Genomic DNA, 12,196 nt, shown 5'->3' with positions numbered 1-12,196 from the left:
TGAAGACTTGATTCGCAACTCACAGAATTCCTAATTTTTGTTCTGACTTTAAATTTAGGTCCAACCCGAAAATGTAAAATATACTTCCTGAACCAACCAGATAGTACACCATCCCAACCAAACCTTTTTTTAGAATACAAGAGTAAAACAAAATTCAAATCATGCTGTTTCCACTACTCAGATGGGAACATACCACTGTTTTGTTCATTCTTTCAACTTCTGAAGTGTATGCTGTCTATTTTATTGAAAGAGCTAGGCGCAGGTGACCCTGGTGGGCGCGGGTGACCCTGGTGGTGCAGCCCAGTGTGGCATGCTGCCTGTATCCCCACCGCTGGGGCTGTGTGCATTACTGCCCTGTTTCAAGAAACCAGCCAAAGACACCATTCCACAGACAGGAAAATCAATAAGTAATTTCTTTCCCCGATGTAGCGCCGTGGGTGACAAGGACAACACCCACCCACCCATGACTGTGGGGGAGAGTGCCTTGAGCGAAAGGCAGCACACCACACGGCTCTAAATGAAAATAAAGACAAATGAGGAAGCCAAAAAAGGCCCAAGCAGATAAATGCTGATGTGCAGAGAGGTATTTTTCATTGGCATTTAATTTTAGTTCACTCAGACACTTTTGCATCACGGCTAGTTGATGGTAGAGCTATAATTCTATTTGCAGATCGACAACGCGGAATATTTTACAGGGTAAAGGGTGAGTCTTGAATCTCTTGAATGCGAATCTTTCCCACGGCCTCCTCATCTTTCCCAGTTTGGAGAGTACTTTACAGAAATTGCAAGTAAGTGATGAAATGTGAGTGAGAAGGGAAGAGAATTCCTCCTGTGTTTTCGAAATGGAGCTGGCCACAACCGTAATCTATCATTTTTTGCTTCCAAAGCATTGCCACTTAAACGGAGCTGATTCAGCTGAGTTTGAGGAAACAGTAGCAACATCAAGTTAAAGAAGCTAAGTGATTTTTTTTTGGTTGATACATGCCTATTTCTTTGTTGCTTTCTGAAATAAGTATTGTAGTCAATGCTCTTCATTCTGTTTTCCTCAGAGTGGAAAAATATTTAGTCCTAAAACATTTTCCAACATTTGGACTAATGGGATCAGCCTAAATAAATGAACCCAAGGCCCTTCAACATTTTTGACAAGAGTAAACATTCTTTTTCTAGGAAAACTAGCAAACTCTTTTTCTTTCTGACTTGCTTTTCCCAGTAGGTAATGGAACAACATTGCAGATATAACAAATATTTTTAATTATCTCAAGATGATGAAGCGACAGAAAAGTTCTAGAAACAACCCTTAACCCATTAATAGAAATAATGGTTGCATTACATCATCTAACTCGTTTTATTTTCTGTGTGCTGAGGAGCATGAAATTGTCATGTAAATAATGTCACATCTGTGCAAACAATTTAAAAGGTGTTCTCCACATTCACATTTAGGCTGTCGTTTCTTTTTTTTTTTTGTTAACTGTTGTCTTCCCTGAAGTTTTCACCCACCTCACATGGGAACTGCATATTGACTCTGTGTTGAACCCTCATCCCTGTATGTGTTCGAGAATCTGAAGGGACTGCACATCAGCGCCTTCTGGAATTAAGATTCTAGCAGCAAAGACGGTTAGAAAAGGCTCGTATAAATTTCCTTAGTGTTCCTAGCTGGCTTCATAACACTTTTAAAGGTAATTTAATTTTTCTTTTCACATTGGCTGAGTTTGTTTTTATGTCTTAATGTTTGCATCCTGAAGGTCCCTGTGGCCTCCTAACTTTCAGATTATTCTCTGCAGACCTCCATTAGATACCTTTGCATGCAGAGGCTGCTAGTGGCAAAGGGAAGTGATTACTAGGAATCATGACCATCCTGATCCCTAAAGCAACCTCTTAATTCAGTGCTTGCATTCAAATCCTGCAGGCTGGATGCTGAAACTTAACGGTGTTCGCTTGTAGAGTAATGCTGTTTCTAGCATTGTGTGTGTTTCTAGCTTTGTGTGTGTAGCTATTTGCTATTGGCTTACACCAGTAGATGCACATGCACATGTATTCACATGTACACACACACACACACATATACACCCCTTCACTGGGAACTTAATTAGCAATGCAAGCCCAAACTATTCCAAAGAGAACAAGGGCCTACTTTTCAAGTCTTTTAGATACCACAGTCACATGTTTCACATCATTTCATTAAATTCAGGCCTAGCCACTCAGGAATGCAGCTTCGTTTGCTGGCTGGTTATTTCCAAGGTACCTTTTGTTCTGCATTCAAATCGTCTTAAATAAGTGTGCTATTTATGGTTTTGCACAGTGGCATCATCGGTCTTGCTACAATGCCGTTCCATCAGGCACTTGTATTCAGCACCAAACTAATTGCAAATCAGGTTTTAGCATCTCAAGGATGTGAGGGCTGGAAAATATTTTCTCCTGTCACTTGAGTTCTGGCAGAATAACATGATAACAATTTTCAAGCTCTCTTCTCCACACTGCATTATTAAAGAGGTTGTTGTCGGTGGAGGCTTTTTAGAGTGTGGACTGTGTGTGTGTGTGTGTGTGTGTGTGTGTGTGTGTGTGTGTGTGTGTGTTCGCACACAGCATGCAGGGCAATGGGGAAAGGAGGTTCAAAAGGACACGACAAGCTCAGATACAAACCATGATAATATAATTGAGATTCTGCTTTTATAAATGTTGGATATGTGGACTAGCTTTCTTATTTCTCCTTCACCATAATTTTAAACTCATACAAATGATCCCATAGTACTGCTTACTGGCTGCTCACAGCTCTCAGTTTCTGGCAACTGTACCGGCCAATTTGCCAAAATGGTTCGCATTAAACATATTTCACCTTAGCTGCCCAGATAACTGATTTCAAACCGTTCGGTCAGTGTTGACCTCTACGAGGTACTTGTCAGGGGTCCCTCTCGGCTGTACCATAACTCTGGAGCTGGGGGTGAGGCAGGTGCAGGTGAAGTGGTGGTGACTTCCCTCTCAGGGAATTTATTGTCTATGTGGGCACCACTGGGAGGAAGCTTCTAGTCCAGTAAACATTTACTGAGGACCTGCTACGGAGTGTAACCGTGACTTAAAATAAAGGCTCCTTGGAATTACCTACATTATTTATATATTCCAGGTTCCTCATCCAAGCATGGAGTGATCTCAAAGAGCATCGTGTCCAATTGCATTTGCTTGTACGACAGTTTGTCAGGAAAATGAAAGACTATGGTACAGTGTTATTTTCCATCACATTTGAATAATTTACAAATATGCCCTAGGAGGGAGTCTAGAGAACTGTATGGAAATTTCCGATGGCATAGTGACACCACACAGTGGTCTTCTGGCACCCGTCCTCAGGTGGAGGCATTTGCAGAGTGTGTCCCCTTTTCCCTTCCTTATCTCACAATAGAGCAGATGGACTTTGTTTTTTTTTTTTTCCTTTTGGATGGAGTCTCCCTCTATTGCACTGGCTAGAGTACAGTGGCACCATCTTGGCTCACTGCAACCTCTGCCTCCCAGGCTCGAGTGATTCTCCTGCCTCAGCCTCCAGAGTAGCTAGGATTACAGGTGCACACCACCCACCATGCCCGGCTAATTTTATTTATTTATTTATTTATTTATTTATTTATTTATTTATTTATATTTTTAGTAGAGACGGGGTTTCACCATATTGGCCAGGCTAGTTTCGAACTCCTGATCTCAAGTGATCTGCCTGCTTCGGCCTCACAGTAATCGCCTGTGTTGGGATTACAGGCCCAAGCCACTGAGCCCAGACAGGCAGATGGACATTTGAAAGCCTAATTTGCTGGTGGCAAGATCACAGAGAAACTAATGCGTGTTTCCTTTTCCTTATCCATTCAGTAGTCATTCATTTATTCTATGATTACAGTTCCAGGAACCATGGTGAGTTATAAAGATACAAGATCATTGTTCTCTGGAAACTCACCAGAATTTTTTTTTAATGTAAGAGCCTACGTCCTTCAAGGTAGCCTTTTGCAAACAAAACAGAGCAATATTTGCATTTAGAAATAAAGTGTGTTTAACTCATTATTTTATTCATGCTGGGCCAATTGAGTGTCTACTACATGCCACGCTCTGTTCTAGGCACTGAGAATAAAGCAGCAAGCAAACTAGCCTCTCTTTCTACCCTCTCCCAGAGAACATTCTAGATAGTAAAGAAGATAAGGCACAAAAAGGAAAATACCAATCCCAGCACTTTGGGAGGCCAAGGTGGGCTGATCTCTTGAGGTCAGGATTTCGAGACCCGCCTGGCCAACATGATGAAACCCCATCTCTACCAAAAATATTTTAAAACTTAGCCAGGTGTGGTGGTATGTGCCGGTATCTTAGCTACTAGAGAGGCTGAGGCAGGAGAATCACTTGAACCCGGGAGGTGGAGGTTGCAGTGAGCTGAGATTGTGCCACTACACGCCAGCCTGGGTGATAGAGCAAGACTCTATCTAAAAAAAAAAAAAAAAAAAAAAAGGTAAAATACCATGTAGCATAAACTAAGAGGAAAACAAAAGGAGGCATGGGGGCTGAGGGCGAGAGGGACCCTACTGTGGTTGGGGGTGAGGACAGGTGTTCTAACCAGGGAGATGTGAGCAGGACCGGAACATCCTGAAAGAAACCGGCGATAGATACTTAGTGGGGAGTACCCTGGCCTGGGGTGGGCCAATGTGAGACTGCTGAGAGAGTTATCTTATAAAAGGACTGTCTGATGCTCCTTTGTCAGCCAACAGGCAGCCCTGAGGGAACTGCCCCAGAGCTGTAGAGTTCAGTCCAGTGCTCCTTGTCCTGCTTGTACACAAAGCCGGAAGCATCTGTGGGTGAAATTGTGCCTTAGTAATTTTTTAGTATGAATGGAGATTAGAAAACAACACATCTTGTCAGATGACCATGATCTCCACTTCTAGCACTGTCCTGAAATGGCCAGGTTGTCTGGAGTAAGACATTAATCTCCCTGGCCCCATTCTCCTTCTGTACACTGAGTTGGGTAAGATGGCCTCTAAGGGACCCAACGGTTGTGAGCATCTCTCTGTGTGAGCACATGTGCCTGTCTCAATGTGAGTCAGTGTACAATCTCCATGTGAGCCTCATGCCTCTCTCCGTGTGAGCCTCATGCCTCTCTCCATGTGAGCCTGTGTAATCTCTCCCTGTGAGCCTCATGCCTCTCTCCATGTGAGCCTCATGCGTCTCTCCGTGTGAGCCTCATACGTCTCTCCGTGTGAGCCTGTGTAATCTCTCCATGTGAGCCTCATGCATCTCTCCGTGTGAGCCTCATGCATCTCTCTGTGTGAGCCTGTGTGTATATTTTCCTGTAAGCTTGTGTGAATTCTCATCTTGTAAGCTCCCATTTAGCCTCTGTACACACATATCTATTCTCCTCTTGTGAACTTGTGACAATCTCCTCTGGTAAGCTTGTGCAGTATTAAAACCTTGTGAGCCATGGAGATTTATAATAGTGCATTGTTGAGGACCCAAGGCCTTCAGCCACTGGCGGGTGTGCACTGCCTTAAAAATGGTCTTTCCCAGCCAGGTGCAGTGGGTTATGCCTGTAATCCCAGCACTTTGGGAGGCCGAGGCGGGTGGATCACGAGGTCAGGAGAGCGAGATCATCCTGGCTAACACAGTGAAACCCCATCTCTACTACAAATATAAAAAATTAGCCAGGAATGGTAGTACATGCCTGTAGTCCCAGCTACTTGGGAGGCTGAGGCAGGAGAATTGCTTGAACCCAGGAAGCGGAGGTTGCAGTGAGCTGAGATCGTGCCACTGTACTCCAGCCTGGGCAATGTAGCAAGACTCCATCTCAAAAAAAAAAAAAAGGTCTTTCCCCAGAGCTTTCATCCCGGGGTGATCACCCAGGGCCAGGAGATCAGGGATTGTCTGTCTGGGCACCACCTGTGGGCGGTGCCTTCTTTGGGCCCTCACCGGGGCCTTCAATAGTGTGTGCTGTCCAGACAGTGCTCACACTGGCTTTCTAGAAAATGGTAGCATTGGCGTTTGTTCTGGTCAGCCTGGCAAGGCCACATAACCACTGAACTACAGGAAAGGGAGCCCCTTGAAAGAGAAGGACAGTCCTGTCATCCATTTCAGTAACCCCTGGCTTGGCACACGGTAGACACTCACTAAATATCACCGCTGAGGACTGCCCTGAACTTGATGCCCCATGCTCAGCTCTGATGTGTTCCTTGCTTGGTAATTGTCTGGTCAACAGTAAGAGGTGGTTGATAGTTATGCCCTCAAACCTTGTGTGATGATTAGTACTGAGTGTCAACTTGGTTGTATTGATCCTGGGTGTGTCTGTGAGAGTGTTGCCAAAGGAAATTAACATTTGAGTCAGTGGACTGGGGCAGGCAGACCCACCCTTAATCTGGGTAGGCACCAATTAATCAGCTGCCAGTGAATATAAAGCAGGCAGAAAAACGTGAAAAGGTTAGACCAGCTTAGCCTCCCAGCCTACATCTTTCTCCTGTGCTGGATGCTTCCTGCCCTCCAACATAGGACTCCAGGTTCTTCAGCCTTGGGACCTGGAGTGGCTTCCTTGCTCCTCAGTTTGTAGATGGCCTATTGTGGGACCTTGTGATTGTGTAAGTTAATACTACTTAATAAACTTCTCTCTCTCTCTCTCTTTCTCTCTCTCTGTCCTCTTAGTTATCTTTCTCTAGAGAACCCTAACTATTACACCTTGCTACTAGTTTGTAGCGAAAGCAAATCTTGAACAAAATTTGCTCTCTACAGAAAGCAGGCAAGAGTAGTTCATACAGCACATACCATGAGCCTGATCAAACCTCAGCTCTATGTCCTTCTAGATGAGTTCTGCACACCTTGCGGGGAAGCCTCAAAGACACACATGTGACAGTTTTCCAGTGACTGAACCCTTCCATCCTACTAGGCTGCAGACATCCAGAATCTTCCAATTTAGTTTCTGCCAATAGGACCACTTAGGGTTAAGCTGTGGTGCTGTCCCCGTGGGTGTGGCCTTCAGACTGCAGCTCTCTAAACCCCGAAGCATGTTACTGTTGTGAGGAAGAAAGATTAGGAATCCATAGCTCTTTAGGTATGCGCAGACATTAACATTTTAGTGGCTCAAAAGGAGTCCCAGTTTCTCATTGGCAATTTTCTTTTCTTAAAAAAATAGGTAATCTAACTTGTATGAATATGCTTTTTCTTTACCTACTCCTACTCCCTGGGGATCCTCTAAAGCTATTTTCCTTATGATTGAAATGTGTTGTGATTGAAAATGTTATTCATCATAACCCTAGCAGGAGGCAAGTTCCCATTTTCAAAATCTTTCATGCTGGAGGGAGGTGGAAGGTGGCGGTGCTGTGAGCAGGAGGGTTGGGAAGAATATGGAAGAGCAGAAGCGGTGGTCATGGAGAGAGGGATGGAGCTGAGGTGGATGGCATGCCACATGGCATTGGCTGCTGGTCGTGTATTTAATGCGATGTCCATCTACCATTTTCCCAGAGGAGCTGCTTCCTACACATGGGGTCCAAGAGCTCACAAGGTGGAGGAGGAGAGACCCATGGCTCCCCCAGGGAGGGGACAACAGTCATGACCTATCTGAGAGTTCCCAGGAGAGTGTGCCTGCCACCACATCTCAGTTCTGCTGGGCCAGGGGAGGCCAGGCAGGTCCTTAGGCCACTTTTATTCCTAAGTAACAGCTCCCATCCCTGCCACAGACATGCTTTCTGTGCAGGGGCCCTGCCCAGATCCCAGGGAGGCACAGTATACAGTGGTGCTGCTTTGGTACCCAGCTCCTGGTGTTTCACTGAATGGAAGTCAACACCCAGTGTGTGCCTGTTTTCCATCTTCAATCCCAAAGGCACTGAAGCTGTTTAACTGTGCATACATTGATCATGAACTTGATATCAGCAATCTTATGTATGTCTTAATCTTGAATTGTGCACACTGGGCCTATACCCTAATACTTTAGACTAAATTAAGTCTAGTCTAAAGCTGGTTCCTTACATATTTTAGGTTCAGCCTAAAGGTCTCTCTGTACATAGTAGACCGTAACCTAACTGGATGTGGAAACACACCATAACTTACTCTTGTGCCAATCACTTAGCTCTGGCCAGTCACCAAGTTTTGGCAAAAGGCAGCCAACTGTTGAAACCATGTTCAAATAAGGCAAACACCAAGCTACCAAGCTGTAAACAATTGGCTGTTTCTGTACCCACTTCCATTTTCTGTCCATCAGCCTTCGACCATGCAGCCACACTGCAGCCTCTCTGAACCTATTCTGGTTCCAGAGCTGCCCGATTCGTGAATTGTTCTCTGCTCAATTAAACTCAATTGAATTTAACTGGTCTAAAGTTTTTAACACATGTTTGTAAAACTTTGGTTTGGATTGTAAGTATCTTTTTTTTTTTTTTTTTTTTTTTTTTTACAATTTTGTGGTTGTATAGTATTTTTCGTTGTTAATTTCAGTGTGTGATTTCTTCCTGTATTTCTTCTTTTCCTGCCTTCCATTCCTGCCCAGAACTGGTTCTGTCTGATTTTTTTCCCAGTGAAAAACCTGTGGCAGGATAGAGAATGAGAAATAACCTGCAGTGTGAGGAAGAGGATTTAGGGTATTGTCATGGACAGAGTAACAGCCCCTTCAAAGATGCCCGTGTCTCCATCCGGAATCTCCAGAAGGAACATTGAATCTTAGCCCAGGGTGGTGCATTTGGGATTTTTGACCTCCAGAATTATAACACAGATTTGTGTTGGTTTAAGCCACTGTGTGGCAGTTTGTGACAGAAGCCATAGGAATTGATACAGACTCCACAGAGGAACAGGACACTCACCTATGGGGATTAGTGGTTCGCCCAGGCTCAGGGGAGAAGGGCAAGGCAGAGGCTGGTGAGGGGTTGGTGGGTCCTGAGAGCTTAGGCATCTGCATCAGCTTCCCAGGCTCTAGAGGGGAATGGCTGCAGTGGGTGATCCCTGCAAGGGGGGACCCTGGGCTATCCTGGCTCACAGACCGGAGACCTGGGGCAGGAAGGGTCTCTTAGCAGCACTCCATACTTGGCATGTTCTAAACTGGACCTAGGCTTCTCTTCTTCAAGCCCAGTAAGTGGTATCTCTTCCAGCTAGTGCCTCAAAACAGAAAACTGGAAACTTTTCTCACTGAAGCCTCCTCCTCACACCCCCGTGCCTGACCCACCACAGAGACTTGGTGACCTGGCCCGTCCCTTCCTCTCTGCCTCTGTCTACTCTAGTCCTTCCTACTTCTGCTTATCACAAAAAGCCCACACGGATTTTCACATCAGGGGCTTTGATTTCCCTGTTCTGGGAAATTCTTCCCTGTGGCTTGCTCCTGGTGGTTTCTTGGGTCTCTGCTCAAATGCTTCCCTGCAGAGAGATCTCTGAGCCAGGGCCTCTGCAAGCCACCATTCTCTATCACGTTCCTTGTTTTATTTTCTCTGTAGTTTTGAGCCCCACCTGACATCATCTTGTTCAGTGCTGATTTTCTTTCTTGAGGACAGAAAGGCTGTGGCTGTTGTGCCCTTTGCTGAGCCCTTTGTGTCTAGAGCAGCACCCGGCATATATGGCAGGTACTTTGTGTTCTGAGCATCTCCAGAACCTTGGGGATGCTTCCGTTTCCGGCTCCATTGCCTCTCTCTGTGTGACTAATGGTGGGAGATGCTTCACAAGGAAGCAAATTTAAATTGTGTTTGGGTTTAGTCTGCTAGAGTAGTTATTTTCAAGCCGGCCTGTAAGGAGAAAGCTAAGGCCCAGAGAGGCTGGAGCTTTCAGAATAGAAGAACCCACATGCCTAATATAGTGCGGGGCAGTTGATACCAGGTGGTGGAACTCATTTGTAAACTAAATAAACCCCATATCTGATAACAAACATATTCTATTGATTTAATGAATAATGTACGGTTTCACATGCTTTGAGATTTTCATGTGTTGTCAAATTGAAGATTGAGTGCTGGGGAAGGTAGGTGAGAAATACATAGCTTAGGACTGAATTATTTTGGAAAGCTCCTTGCTTCCTCTTAGCAAATATAACGAGAGATAAATCCTACATAGATTTAAATTTAAGTAAGATATTCATTTCCCTTTCAATGTAGCATAGCTCCTTCTTCACTCTGCCCCAGTGGCTTGAGAATATAAATATTTCCTATCAACTACTGCTACTGACCATTGCTATCACTACTGCTACTGGTATAGTACTGCTATTATTACTACTACTGCTACTGTTAAGCTACTGCTATAACTACTACTATTGCTACTGTTACTACTGCTGCTGTTACTACTGCTATTGTTACTACTACTGCTATTACTGCCCACTACTACTGCTACTATTGCTACTACTACTGCCTGTTACTACTACTACTGCTACTGTTACTACTGATGCTGCTACAATTGCGACTACTATTTCTATTATTACTACTGATGGTCTGTACAGTTCTTGCATAGTCTTCTTTCCTTCTAAGGCCCCACTTTCTTTCTTTTATGGGTAGAGTTTCTTTCCTTTCATTTTGTCTTTTAAACTTTTTTTATTTTGGAATAATTAGAAACCCACAGGAATTTGCAAAAAAAAAAAAAAAAAAAAAAAAAAAAAAGTACAGGGAGACCTGGTGTAGCCTTCACTCAATTTCCTATTGTAACATTCCATATGACTCCCATGTAATATCAAAACCAGAAAAGCAACACGGGAGTTTTCTTTTTTTAATTTTAAGCAAGAATAGATTCATTTTTAAAGATTTATGACTTTTATTTCCACCATAGTGTGCATATATATACATATTTACACTGTTTGAACAAGAAACTGGTGCACAATTTGTTGGTCATTAGATAGTTACCTGACTGACTCTCAGAAAAAACACAGCATATTGGTTATCGATGGTACCTTTCCTGTGTCTTTGTCATTTTCATCTCTCATCCTGTGAGCAAATCTTGGTGAAATGCATGTTGCTAGTGGGAAATAGGGGATCGATACATTAGGGGTCTGGAATCTTTGTGTTCAACTATCATTTCTTTGCTTTTTCAGTTGTTTCCAGGTGTTACTTATAAGTTATTGTATTGGCTTATGCCATTTTCTAAGAAAAATATCTTGAAAAGTTTCTTTGTAGTGGGATGAATTTTTTATTAATATGGCAATATTTTATTAATATAAAGAAACTGAAGCAAAATGTGATTTCTTCTAACTAAAAATATGCTGTTATTTACTATGAAGCAATTGGGCTTTGGAGCTCCTCTCTTTCTTGCCCCCCAGGAAACTAGCAGAGCAGCCTCTGCAGAGGGACTTCAGTAGAGGATTTTCTAGGCAGCAACAGAGCTACGCTCTGGAGTCATTAGATGAAATTTCTTTTGGAGTCTTCCTTTGGCAGTTGGCAAAGTTAGGTTCCTTTTCATCTGTGCAAAATGGCCATGAAGAAAAGGGCCTCACAAGACCCCTTTCAAGCTCTATGAATTTTCTACTGCAGTTTTTCTGGCACAAGGCAAGACCTGAAATGTTCAAATTGCTCATTCTGATTGCTTCAGTAGTCTCATCAGGTATTTCAAAAGGGAGCATTGTCATTTCTTCATTCCTTGTGTTTTGTCCTGCCCGTAATCACATTGCCTCACTTTGGGGAGCAGGTGCATGCACCACTGGTACATGAGCTCATCATTTAGAAGCAAGAGACCCAGTGGGCACGGACTGAAGGGGCACTGAAGGTGGCCCTCCCAACATGGGAGCTCTGTGGGGGTCAGAGGGTTTGGAGTTTAACTAGTTAACTCACTTGTTCTTACCCCTGGCTGCACTTCACAGCAAAAATGCCAATGCCTTGGCTCCACCCAGACCACTTAGTTCATAATCCCCATGAGACAGGGGCTGATCTTGGCTTTTTTTTTTTTTTTTCCTTTTTAAAATTTTAGGTGCATATAATCAGGGTTGACAACCACTGACTAAGGCGTTGAAAACAATACATCCCTAACAAAATAACTGTGTTTTGCTTAGATTCTTTTATTAGGAGACTGGGTCAAGCAAATTGTGTGATGTCCAGTTGAGGGAAAGATCAGGAATGGGGAAGACATACCTTTGCCCTAGGATGTGGGTCAATGGAGAAACGGTGTTCATTCTGACAGGCAGTGTAGGGCAATTAGCAAAGGCGGTGATGCTCAAAGTCCAGTAGGGTTGCAGTTCCAGGCCGTCTGCCCATTCCAAACAATGCCCCTGTCAGAGGATGAGGTGTAGAAGCAGGCTCACTTTGCCAGGAGACTATGT

This window comes from Macaca mulatta, chromosome 6, assembly GCF_049350105.2.
Source record: "Macaca mulatta isolate MMU2019108-1 chromosome 6, T2T-MMU8v2.0, whole genome shotgun sequence".
NCBI classification, from domain to species: Eukaryota; Metazoa; Chordata; class Mammalia; order Primates; family Cercopithecidae; genus Macaca; species Macaca mulatta.
The sequence above is the reverse complement of the archived record's forward strand: the minus strand, read 5'-3'. Positions refer to the sequence as shown.